Below are 12,967 nucleotides of genomic sequence, written 5' to 3'. Positions count from 1 at the left end.
GGGGGGGGGGGGGGGGGTTGCTCTGTGACTTTGTGGCGGGGGAGGGCAGTTACAGATCTTATGCAGCGGTCCTTATCCTGGCTCACAGATCCACGCAGCAGGGGATCTGTAACCCTACTCCCCCTGCCAGAAAGTCACATAGCCGACACATACACGCAGTCCCCCCCAGGAGTGCTGGCAGGCTCCATTGAAATAACCAGTGCACCAGTGCGGAGCCTGTCATTCCGGGAGTTTAGAAGCATCATTTGCATCAGAACACTAAACCCGCCCCCCGCCACAGTCTGCGTCCCCGGTTTAAAACATTCCCGCGAAAACAGCAATACAGAGAACGGTGTTCATTAACAAAATAGAACTGATTTTATTTTTTGGGAAGGGGAAGGGGGTATGTAACTGGAGAGGATAGTCAAAATGAACTGGGTAAAGAAACGGGGCAGGTTCAGCTTTTCTGTCCACAAACTGAAAAGTCACAGGTTGCCCTGCTCACTCAGGAACCTAGCTTTCAAAGCCTCCCGGATGCACAGGGCGTCCCGCTGGGATCTTCTAATCGCCCGGCTGTCTGGCTGGACGTAATCAGCAGCCAGGCTATTTGCCTCTAGCTCCCACCCCGCCATAAAGGTCTCCCCCTTGCTCTCACAGAGATTGTGGAGCACACAGCAAGCTGCTATAACGATGGGGATATTGGTTTCGCTGAGATCACAGCGAGTCAGTAAGCTTCTCCATCTCCCTTTGAGACGGCCAAAAGCACACTCCACCACCATTCTGCACTTGCTCAGCCGGTAGTTGAACAGTTCTTTTTCTGTGTCCAGGGCGCCAGTATAGGGCTTCATGAGCCAGGGCATTAGCGGGTAGGCTGGGTCCCCGAGGATCACTGTAGGCATCTCCACATCCCCAAGAGTTATTTTGTGGTCCGGGAAGTAAATACCTTCCTGCAGCCGTCTAAACAGACCAGAGTTCCTGAACACGCGAGCGTCATGAACCTTGCCCGGCCATCCGACGTAGATGTTTGTAAACCGTCCCCGATGGTCCACCAGTGCTTGCAGCACCATTGAAAAGTAGCCCTTTCTATTGATGTACTGGCTGGCCTGGTGGCCCGGTCCCAGGATAGGGATGTGAGTCCCATCTATAGCCCCACCGCAGTTTGGGAATCCCATCGCAGCGAAGCCATCTATGATGGCCTGCGCGTTTCCCTGCGCGATTGCCTTGGCTACTTGCAGGACAACAACCCCCACGGTAGATTTGCCCACGCCAAAGTGGTGCGCGACTGACCGGTAGCTGTCCGGCGTTGCAAGCTTCCAGAGGGCTATGGCCACTCGCTTCTGGACAGTCAGGGCTGCTCGCATGCGGGTGTCCTTGCGCTTCAGGGCAGGGGACAGCAACTCACAAAGTTCCAGGAAAGTCCCCTTCCGCATGCGAAAGTTTCGCAGCCACTGGGATTCATCCCAGACCTGAAGCACTATGCGGTCCCACCACTCCGTGCTTGTTTCCCGGGCCCAGAATCGCCGTTCAACAAAATCCACATGACCCATTGCCACCGTGATCTCCTGGGCGCTGGGGCTCGTGGTTTCTGACAGCTCTGTGCTACTCTCCGACTTCAGGCCGTCACGGCGGTGCCGTAGCCTCCTCGCCTGATTTCTCTGCATCTGCCTCAGGGTAAAGGTGTATGATAAGCTGCGAGGCGTTGAGAACGGCCACAACTGCAGCGATGGTCGCAGCAGGATCCATGATCGCAGTGCTGTGGTGTCCGCGCTGTCACTGATCAAAAAGTGCGCGAACTGATTTCCCGCCGGCGCTTTCAGGGAGGGAGGGAGGGCGGTAGTGACTGACGGATGACGACAGTTACCCAAAAGCACCCTCGCCACATTTTTTTACCCAGAAGGCATTGGCGGATCGACCCAGAATTCCAATGGGCAGCGGGGACTGCGGGAACTGTGGGATAGCTGCCCACAGTGCACTGCTTCCAATGTCGACGCTTTCCCTGGTAGTGTGGACTGACAAAGTCAAATTACTGTCCTTAGTGTAGACACACACGTTCGACTTTCTAATATCGATTGCACATATTCGATTTAACTAAAATCGAACTACTCTCGTAGTGTAGACATACCCTGAGAGAGGCTCACATATGAGAGCATTGTCAAATCTGTCGAGACTTTAAGCCTCGTACAAAGAAAGACAGGGAGGCTAGACTAAGGGCTATCCTAATGGAAGCCGCACTTAGGCTGGTGTCCGAGCCAAGCCAGTTGGATTTGGCACCGAGCACCTCGGCTTCAGTGCGAAGTGCCCCTCCAGCACCGCATGTTTCTTGGCACTGTTCTCCATCTCCAGTGACGACAAAGAAACATAAGAAGCAACGGTCTGAGAGGGGATGCTCCCCGGTCCCAAAAAAGGACAAACAAGGTGAGTGCAGCGGAGTGTGACCCACGTCAGGCCACTCCTCCACCTCCAGTGCCCTAGCGGCACCATTGACTCCACCCTGCCCACAGGTGCTGTTGAGTCTGGAGTAGGATCACCTGTCGATGCTGGGGAGTCATTGTGATGACAGCAGGATCACGGTGCCTTCCACCCTGGAGGCCTTTGCAGTGGCAGGGACCTACTGTCCCTACCGGTACTGTCAATGGGACAACCACTGGCTCCCATGAGTGTGACGAGCAGAAGGAGCATGGGGCTTCGAGCTCTTACCTGGCACCAGGGGCCTCAGTACTGACCACAGGCAAACCGGCCCTCCTATGGTTGACAAGGTCTTCCCTGATCCAGCACCGATCCCCAGACCCTCATGACTGACCAGGAGAAGTAAGGGGCACCACTCCCCCATGGTCACCTCAGGAAAGCTCTTCTTTGGAGTTGGAGATCGAGCCCTGCACCCAGCCTAAGGGCCGCTGCTACTACCCATCCTACATCCCTCCTGATCCCAGTGTAGGTCCACCTGCCGGCACCTGGCCTGGAGAACAATGGCCAATGCAGATCCAGTGGCCATTCTGGAACCTGTAGGGCTTTCCCCACAGTACCAGGACCACCATCCAATCATTCCTATTTGCTTGTGTCCAAGAGGAGGGCCCCTCCACCTCACCATTCTGCATCTGACCCAGACTCTGGTACTGAGCCCAATACCAACACACAAGATGTGGGCCTGGGGAATGTAATTGGGGCCAAACAAGAGAAGAAAGACCCCACTGGTTCAGGCCTCTTCCTCTTCCTCCACAGATGAAGCTGTCTTGGGACCGAGCTGCTTGGTGCCACAAGATGACTTTAGAACCCATCAGGAGCTTCTAAAAAGTGAAGCTGCTAACATGGGGCAGGTGGTGGAGGTACTCAAGGAGTTAGCGCATAGCCTCATTGACATTTTGTCCACAGCAGTCCCATCCAAGGTTGCCCTACTCATTAACAAGGATGTTATGGGTCCGGTCAGGTCCCTGGGTGGCACACTCCATCTTCTCTGCCTCCTACTTCAAAGAAGGCAGAAAAGAAATACTACGTGTTGGCCAAGGGGTACGAATACTTGTGTTCTGGCCCTCCTCCTGGGTCTCTTGTGGTCACAGCAGCCAATGAGAGGGACAGGCAAGGCCAGGCAGGCAGCAGAAGAACTCAAGGAAGCTAGACTTGTTCAGCAGACAAATGTATTCGCTGGCTGGGTTACAGCTTCGTATTTCCAGCCAACAAGCCCTGCATGGGAAGTATGATTAGAATATGCGAGACTCTATGGCCAAGTTTAAGGACACTCTGCCTCAGGACTCCAGGCAAGAGTTTTCCATCCTGTTAGAGGAGGAGAAAACTGTAGCCAGAGCCTCACTCCAAGCAGCTCTGGATGCAGCTGACCCAGCAGCCAGAACGACGGCTTCTGCAGTGTCTGTGAGGCAATGCTCCTGGCTTCAACCCTCGGGGCTACCACTGGAGCGCCAACAGTCAATCCAGGACCTCCCATTCGAGGGTACCTCCCTCTTCACAGAGCAAATGGACACGCAGCTCCATGGTCTGAAGGACTCCTGGGCCTCTACTCCCCAGCTCCTTCGAGGAAGCATTTCATGCCCCAGCAACCAGCCCACTTCTTGACTCCACTGCTATGTCAGAACCCGTTCGAGAAAAGGAGCAGGGGTTAGAAGCGTAGGCAACTGCCCCAATCCACTTCAGCCACACCACCAGGGTCGCCAGGGAGGCCCCAAACAGAGCTTTTGAAGGTGTGCCTGAGGGCAATATATCAGTTCCTGCCTTGGATCCTCCACGCCCCCTCCCCTTTTTTTTTTTTTTTTCCGGACCAACTCTCCTACTTCAGTCCGGCATGGTCCCTCATCACCTCGGATCACTGGGTGCTGAGTATGGTGGCGGACAGTTACCCTTCAATTTTCTTCTACCCATCCCTCTTAAGGGACCCGTCTCATGAGCAACTTTTAGCTTGAGGTACAAGCCCTCCTATGGGTAGGAGCTGTGGAGGAGATGCCCCAGAACTTGAGAGAGAAAGGGGTTTTACTCCAGATATTTCCTAATCCTGAAGGCCAGAGGGCATCTTTGACCCATCTTGGACCTGCGTCACCTCAACAGTTATCTCAAGAAACGGAGGTTCTGCATGGTCTCCCTGGATCCAGGGGACCGCTCTTGACTTGAAAGATGCATATTTCCACCTTGTCATCTTCCAAGGCCACCGAAGTCTCCTCAGGTTTATCATAAACCAGACCCATTACCAGTTCACCATCCTCCCCTTTGGTCTGTCTGCAGCCTCTCAGATTTCTACGGAATGCACGATGATGGTACCCGTACCTCAATGATTGGCTAATCAAGGGCCACTCAAAGGCTCAAGTGAAGAACATCATCAGCCTGGTCCAAGCCACCTTCTGAGCACTGGGCCTGTTGATAAACGAGCAAAAGTCAACATTCACTCCAGTCCAGAGAATAGAGTTTATTGGGGCAGTTCTAGACTTGACCCAGGCCAGAGCCTCCCTTCCCGAGGCTCGATTCTGGAGAACATTGGATCTTGATATCCAAGGTCAAGCCCACCCCATCTTGACAGTCTGGTTCTGCCTCAAACTTTTGGAACACATGGCCATGTGCACTTACATGGTACGGCGCTCAGTGCTGCACCTCAGACCCCTGCAGACTTGGTTGGCCTCGGTGTGCTCACCAAATCCACTTAGACTCGGTGCTTATAGTTCTCGCCTTGGTCCTCGCCTTCCTTAACTGGTGGAAGGACCCACAGTCAGTAACTGCTGGCATTCCTTTCGTTACCCCCCCCCCCCCCTAGTCTTCAGTGTCTTTAATTTTGGACACATCTGATCTAGGTTGGGGAGCTCACCTCAAACCCCACAGGAGACAGGGCCTGTGATCTGAGGAAGAGCTCTCCCTACCCATAAACATCAGAGAGCTCAGAGCAGTCCTCTTAGCTTGCCAAGCGTTCCTTCTCCAGATCATGGGCCAAGTAGTACGAATGCTAACGGACAACATGGCAGCCATGTTCTACATCAGCAAGCACGGAAGAGCGCACTCCTCCACCGTGTGCCAGGAGGCTATCCATCTGTGGAACTTCTGCGTGAAGCACGCCATCCACCTCGAGGATTCCCATCTTCCGGGAGCCTGGAACGCCCTGGCAGATCACCTCAGTAGATCTTTCTCCTCTCACCACGAGTCGTCCCTTCACCCAGAGGTGACCAGATACGTCTTCCAGAGGTTGGGGGTCTCCCCAGGTAGACCTGTTCACAACCAGGCCGAACAGGATATGTAAACAATTTTGCTCGCTGTGCAGACACAGCCCGGGCACCTTCTCAGACGTCTTCCTGCTTCCACGGACAGAGTTCCTATTTTATGCATTTCCTCTCGTTCCTCTGGTGCACCAGGTCCTTCTGAAAGTCAAGTGGGACAAGGCAAGGGTTATTCTTATAGCCTTCGCGTGGCTGCGCCAATGCTGGGTTGACACACTACTCGACTTGTCAGTGGCGCCCTGGCTGCTGCTCCCACCCCTCCCGGACCTGCTCTGACAAGATCACAGCTGCTTACTCCACCAAGTGGAAGCTCCATGGTTGAACCCGGAAGAACAGGCCTGTTCGGAGCAAGTTCACCAGGTTTTGCTAGGTAGTAGGAAGCCGTCTACTAGAACTATTTACCTGGCCAAGTCGAAGCATTTCTCAGTATGGTCTTCCCAACAAGGTCTTTGGCTGACTTGGTCTTCCCTCCAGTCTGTGCTGGAATACCTGCTCCATCAGAAACAACAAGGCCTGGCCCTTGCTTTCATCAAGGTACACTTAGCAACGATCTTGGCCTTCCACACTCCGGTGAGCGGTAGGTGGGTCTTCTCACATGAGATGTCCATTTGCTTCCTTAAAGGGTTAAAAAGACTTTACCCTCAAAGTTGCAAACCAATTCCACCATGGGACCTAAACCTGATCCTGTCAAGACTCTCAGGCCTTCCCTTTGAACTGCTAGCATCAAGTCCTCTGCTGTACCTCTCCTGGAAGGTTGCCTCCCTGGTGGCAATTACCTTGGCCAGAGGAGTCTCGGCAATCAGGACCCTTACGTCAAAACCACCGAACATGGTGTTCTTCAAGGACAAGGTTCAACTACGCTCCCACCCAGCGTTTCTTCTGAAGGTGGTCTCGCAGTTCCACAATAACCAGGCTATTTTCTGCCAGTTTTCTTCCTGAAACTGCACAGGAATTCAGAGGAGCGGTGTCTTTACTCATTGGACATTAGATGTGCCCCAGCCTTCTACATTGAGAAGACCAAGCCATTCCGTAAATCCATGCAACTCTTTGTGGCAATAGCAGATCGGATGAAAGGCCTACCAGTTTCAGCCCAGAGAATCTCATTTTGGATAACCTCCTGTATTCATGCAGTTAGTTTAGTGGTTCTAGTTAGTGTTAGTTGTTAGTACAGAATTAGATGATCGTGAGAGGTTTGAATTTTTTGCTCTCCCTTTCTCCTCCATTTTTTCTAGGGAACTTGTTTGGCCTGGGTGGGCAGGCCTGGTTCACCAGGTTTCAAATGATGCCTCTTGTCGGGAGACTATCCAGATCAGCAACAGCCACTCTAAGTGTATCCCGTGTTTGGGGGAGTCCCATATCTCCCAGACATGTCACTCGTGCCTGGCTCTGAAATCTAGAGTTCGGAAGCAGGTCGCAGGGAGAGTTCCAGCTTCAGAAGCTTCAATTGGGTCTTCCAAGCCAGGTCAGTAGACATACACCAGCACATCTGTCTCCAGACTGATCCAGTGCCCCTCCGACCTCAGCTAAGGTCTTCCCTAAGAGGGGGAAGACTTCAGAGGATTCAGTGAGGGTCCAAAGAAGAGGAGTTTGGTCTCCCACCGCAACAAGCCAGCTCCCAGAAGGCCCCAATCTCCTGCTAAGTCTATGGTGTTAGAGACTTCGAACTCTCAACTGCGCCCCTAATCCCTGCACCTCCTTCACTCCTGACTCCTGCATCCCCCTCCTGCACCCACATGGGGAAACTGACCTGGATGCCCAAAGCAGCTGGTATTGCTGCTCGCTCCTCCCCGGACTGCTGCTCCTCTGCCCCGCAGACCCGTAGGAAGCTGTGAGGGGGGAGCGAGGAGCAACATCAGGGCTCCCTGCATCCAGGTCACTTTCCCTGCCTGGGCTGCGTAAGGAGAGGGCAGGAGAGCAGCAGCTCAGGTGGGGAAAGTGACCTGGATGCAGGGAGCCCTGGTGTGTGTGCTGGGGGGACTGTGGGTATGTGAGAGAGTGTGGGTAAAAACAGCTAACAAAAGCCAGAGCATGCTCCCACTGAAAGGGAACCAACCATCACACTCTCATCCTTCACATTTCTCATATGAACTATCAGGCCTTGAATTAAATTTTTGTATGAAATTGGGGCGAATTTAAAAACTGTTTAAAATTTTTAAAAAATTAAAAAATATGAAAAACTTTAATACATTTTATTTAGTGTCATTATTCATACTAGTCTCGCTAGTCCTTCCCCCCCCCCACCTCCCAGGCAGAGGGGCAAAGAGACTAGGATCAGGACCAGCTGTGCCCCCAAAAGACCAGGCCAACCCTCCAAATTGGACCAGACCCACATCCCTCCCCAGACCAAACAGGACCTGACCTGCATCCCTCCCCAGTCTGAACCCCCTGAACTGAACCAGACCCACATCCCTCCCTAGACCAGGGGCGCTCATGGGGGGATGGGGCAGGGGGCACTGGGTCTCCCCCAGGGGCGCTGGTGGGGGGATGGGGTGAAGGGACTCCAGTTGCTCTGCAGGGCCCAGGCCGAGAGGGCTTACCTGGAGCAAGGAGCGCCCACTGGTTCGGGTGTCCGTCCACTGGGGGCCGGTGCCACCTCCTGCCCAGCATAGTCCGGGACCCCCACGCTTCCTGGCCTCTGCTTTTGAATAAAGGCAGGGCTGGGTCGGGCGGGGGGGGGGGGGAGCTGTATGCTCAACACCCTCCCACCAGCGCTGCCCCAGGGCTGGCAGGGGCCCAAGAGCCCAGGGAGGAGGCAGGGGGGCCGCACCACGGGGGAGCCCAGCTGTTTGCAGCACAAACCCCAGGGCCCGCCGCCTAGCCTCCCCCTCTCCTCCTCCCCACTCGCTCCACCAAGTGGTATGAGCCTCTGGGGGGAGGAGGTGGGGTGGGGCCAGAGCAGAGCCACAGTAGCTGAGGGCTTCTCTCTACCCCTGTCTGGCCAAGAGGAGCAAGTGAGCAGGGGGGAGCTGGGCCGGGTGGAGAGGAACCAGCGCTGTGGCTGCTTGGCCGCAGTGCGCAAGTGGAGCACCGGGCCAGTGCATGGCGCCCTCTTTGGCAGGCTGCCCTGTGCATCATTGCAGGAACCCATGCTCTGACAAAGATCCTCGCCCACATCAGGAATGGTGGCATCAGTCCTGGGTACCACCCCCTCTCCTGTATGCCCCCCCAATATGGCCATGCTGGGCTCCTTGGGCAGCGAATTGGCAGCAATTTGCCAGACCTCTCGCTCCACTGCACCAGGAAACTAGGGTCAAACATTCTCCTCCACCAAATCCCCAACATGAGGAGGCCTTTGAAGAACAGAAGGCTAGGGAGGAAAAGAGAGGCTACCTCTCAAACCCCTGTTTTCTCTTTATCTCCAGAGAAGGTCCTGCCTCCCCCACCATGATTTCTGCCAATTCCAGGACCTTGTGGAGAGGGTGGCAGACACCCTCCAGAGATACGGTGTGAGGCGGTTAAGACTCAAACACAAGCTCCTGAGCATTCTGCAGTGGGCAGCACTCACCTGGATTGCACTACCCATTAATGAAGTGCTCCTGGATCCAGCAAAGACTGTGTGGCAAATTCTGCCACCATCCCACCACGTTGCAAACGGGCAGATAAGAAATATGTTCCCCCCCAGGGACTCAGAATTTGTCTTCCCCCCCTTCCCCACCACTACCATCTCCTTCCCTGGTGGTGGATGCTGTAAACGAGTGGGATAAACAGCATTACTCCCGGTCTACCCCTTAATGTAAGGACCAGAAGTCAGACCTTTATGACCAAAAGGCCTACTCATCCACGACCTTCCGATTTCGGATGGGAAAATGTAAGGCAGTCACAGCCAAGTCCGACATTACAAGTTTGCAACCTTTACTGAACATCTTCCACAGGTAGAGTGACCAGATGTCACGATTTTATAGGGACAGTCCCAATTTTGGGGTCTTTTTCTTATATAGGCTCCTATTACCCCCCACCCCGTTCCGATTTTTCACACTTGCTGTCTGGTCACTCTATCCACAGGGGGAGGAATAGCTCAGTGGTTTGAGCATTGGCCTGCTAAACCCAGGGTTGTGAGTTCAGTCCTTGAGGGGGCCATTTAGGGAACTGGGATAATAATCTGTCTGGGGATTGGTCCTGCTTTGAGTAGGGGGTTGGACTAGATGACCTCCTGAGGTCCCTTCCAACCCTGATATTCTATGAATGCTTCCAGGCCATCATAAAGGAAGTTAATTATTAGACAGAACAGAGGTTCCAAACCACACCCTGCCCAAACAGCTCTGTCTGAAACAAAAGAATGTGTGCTCTGCATCATTTGTATTTAAGCAGTAAACAGAGTCCTCAAGCACAAAGGAAGTTCCAACAGGTGGGGAAACCAGGAGGAGACATCCTCCCCTGGAGACTTTTTGACTCCTGAATCACAGGTGGAAATGTTTTCTAAGAGGGGCCTGACACTATAAAAATGTAGGAGACACCCAAGGCACCCCTCCTCCTTCTATCTATAACCTCACCCAAAGTTCTTACCTACAGCACTGATAGATTTCCATCCAGTCTATTCTTCTGCCAGTATTTTTCCCTAAACCACATAAATTTCAGCTAATGTGAAGGGAATTCTCCCGCTATGTGATGGGCATTGGCCTTTTGTCTGGATAGGACCAAGCAATTTTGGAAATCTCCTAGATTCTGTCTCCATCGCAGAAGGATCAAAGGGGTCCATGATCTCTTCACAGAGATGGTTGAGATGGATTTCTGAGTATCTTTCTGCTTGCTATGATGGAGCTCTGGTGCCTTTCCTCTCCAAATGAGGATAGCACACTCTACCTGGTCACAGGCAGTTTCCACAGCGTTACTCAAAAACATTCTAGTGCCTGAGATATGGAGAACTGCTACATGGGCTTTAGTGTACACATCTTCTCAACACTATGCCTTGGTCCACACCCTCAGATCTCTTGTGGTCGTTGGTTTTGCTGTTCTGTCTTCAGTCTTGAACTTGATTCCGAAGCCCCCTTCTCCCTGTGAGGATACTGCCCGGGAGTCACCTGAAGTGGAGCACCCATGGGGACGCTACTCAAAGAAAAGGTTACTCACTTTGTGCACTAACTGGTTCTTTGAGGCGTGGGTCCGTATGGCTGCTCCACTGCCTGCCCTCCTTCCCCTCTACTTTGGACTGTTTTTGTTGGATGTTTGGATAGAGAAGTTGCTGATGGCAGTTGGCCTACACAGCCCTCGGCGCGCGGTTGTATAGCGCGTATGAGCGGACTGAACAGATTCTCATGGAAAATTTCCAGATAAGGCCTCAAGAGGCGCATACGAACCTGAAGTGGAACACCTATAGGGGGCCTGTGATGGGGTGTTCATAGCACATCAGCCTAGAAGGGGTTAATGAGACCAATTATCTGGATAGGCCACAGCTGAGGGGAATTAGCTGGCCTAAGTAATCCCTGAATAGTGCTCCCCCCCCCAATGGGAAGGAGCAGGCGGGGTAAGCTAAAGCCAGGAAGTTGGCAGTAGAATGGGGCTGCAGTGAGGAGTCTGTAGCCACTCTGGACAGTCGAGAGGGAAAGAAGGAAATTAGGTGGCAGGGTGCAGGAAAAGGTGGCAAGGTTTAAGGGGGTGCAGACCTTGGCTGCTGATCAGAGGGTCCCTAAGCTGGAACCCAGAGTAGACAGCAGGCCCAGGTTCCCCTACCAGCCACTGGGGAAGAGGCCTAGTCCAGGCAGGTGAAGGGGTGATGGCCATCTTGGAGGAAGAGACTTTGATACCTCAGAAAGGGAAACACACACGACCTGCCCGGAGGGCCAAGCCACGACGACAGAGCACCCTGGCAGAAGAGGGTGAGAGAGAGAGGAGGCAGCAGGTGTGTGGTGACCAGCAGAAGGGGGTGTCAGACCTGGAAAAAGCTAATCCCCAGTGCGGACAGGAGGAGGCGCCCTAGCGGTGAGAGCATCCTGTGGGGCAGGGAGACATCTCGAAGAACCGCAGCCCCTGTCCAAGGTGTAACCTCGTCTTCCTTTTCCCTGACACCCACAGACGCTTCAGGAGCTCGTGGGCGGCTGGATTCTTGTTGGGCCAGGTACTTTAGAACCAGTCTGGCCAGCTCTCAGGGTGCAGTCCTGGAGCTGGTGCCATTCAGGATGGGAGAATGCTTGGAATGCATTACTCAGCTTCAGAGATGCCCTGCATGTGAATACCAAGGAAGGTAGAGGAGAGTTTCAATCTAAGGGATGAAATTGAGCTGCCAAGGGGTCAGAAGGGAAGGGTGGGTGTGGTGGTGGTTGCATTGCAGTGCTACGCAACTGTGCCAAGCTGGAGGGGCCCGTTGGCTCTGGACAAGTGTGTATGGAGACAACACCATCGCCATGCTGAAGAGCAAACACTGGGCTGGTGAGAAGAGGCAAAGGCAGGTCCCTCCCTGGGTTGGTGCTGGGAGGCTGCAGGGAGGGGCAGGTTATTCTGTTCAACCCCACGCCCGCCCCCTCACTGATCCCTGGCAAACCACAGCTCTGGGCCTGGCAGACACACATGCTGGCTGGGCCTTGGGTTTCTGGCCTTTGGAGCTGAGCTGCTCCATGACCCATGGCCCCTTAGGTTGTGGCCAGGCTTGAATGGGCCACTGTGCTTCACCACTTGGTAATGAACCTGCTGGTGAATTCCAGCCTTGGCGTGTGGCTTGGTGCAGGGCTCCAGCATTGCCCGCGGGTGGCACTGGGCTCTGGCTCATGATGAGCCACAAACTCCATGTCCGGTCTGCACCCGAATTCCCAGCTGCCTTATCAACATGAGACCAAGTCCCAATGCGGCTGGCTCCACGACGAGGTGGCTGTGCTGAGTCCCATGCAACCCCAGCCTGCAACGTGTTTGCCCCCATTCCAGCTGTTGATGGCAGCCATCCCAACAGCTGCCCCAGGGCTGATCCCCCAGAGGGCAGAAGGCTCCATGCTGTGCAGGGCAAACTACAATGGGGCAAATGGTGGGTGAGCCTGTCTCAGGCCCATAGCCCTCAATTTCTTTGCCCTGCCCTCCCCACCCCTCCACCAAAGATGTGTTCCAGTCCCCTCATCTCTGTTTCTTAATCTGAGTTTCCTCAGGTGAGTGCTTGTAGGCCTAAGGGGCCAGCGGGCCGTATTATTGACTGCGTTTCAGCTAAGTGAAGTTTGGCAACTGCATTGTGTTGCTGCTACAATAAAAAATGGGTAACCCTGGTAAGAAAGTGTCTGCAGAGAGGGGCCTCTGCAGGGAGCCCTACAAAGTGGGGACGCAGGGGTCGATGCTGGAGTTTCCATGCCAGACCCTGCCTACCTGTCCAG

The sequence above is a fragment of the Terrapene carolina genome, unplaced genomic scaffold (genome assembly GCF_002925995.2).
Source record: "Terrapene carolina triunguis isolate 2854851 unplaced genomic scaffold, T_m_triunguis-2.0 Scaffold746, whole genome shotgun sequence".
Lineage (NCBI taxonomy): Eukaryota > Metazoa > Chordata > Testudines > Emydidae > Terrapene > Terrapene triunguis.
Note: the sequence above shows the minus strand (reverse complement) of the source record.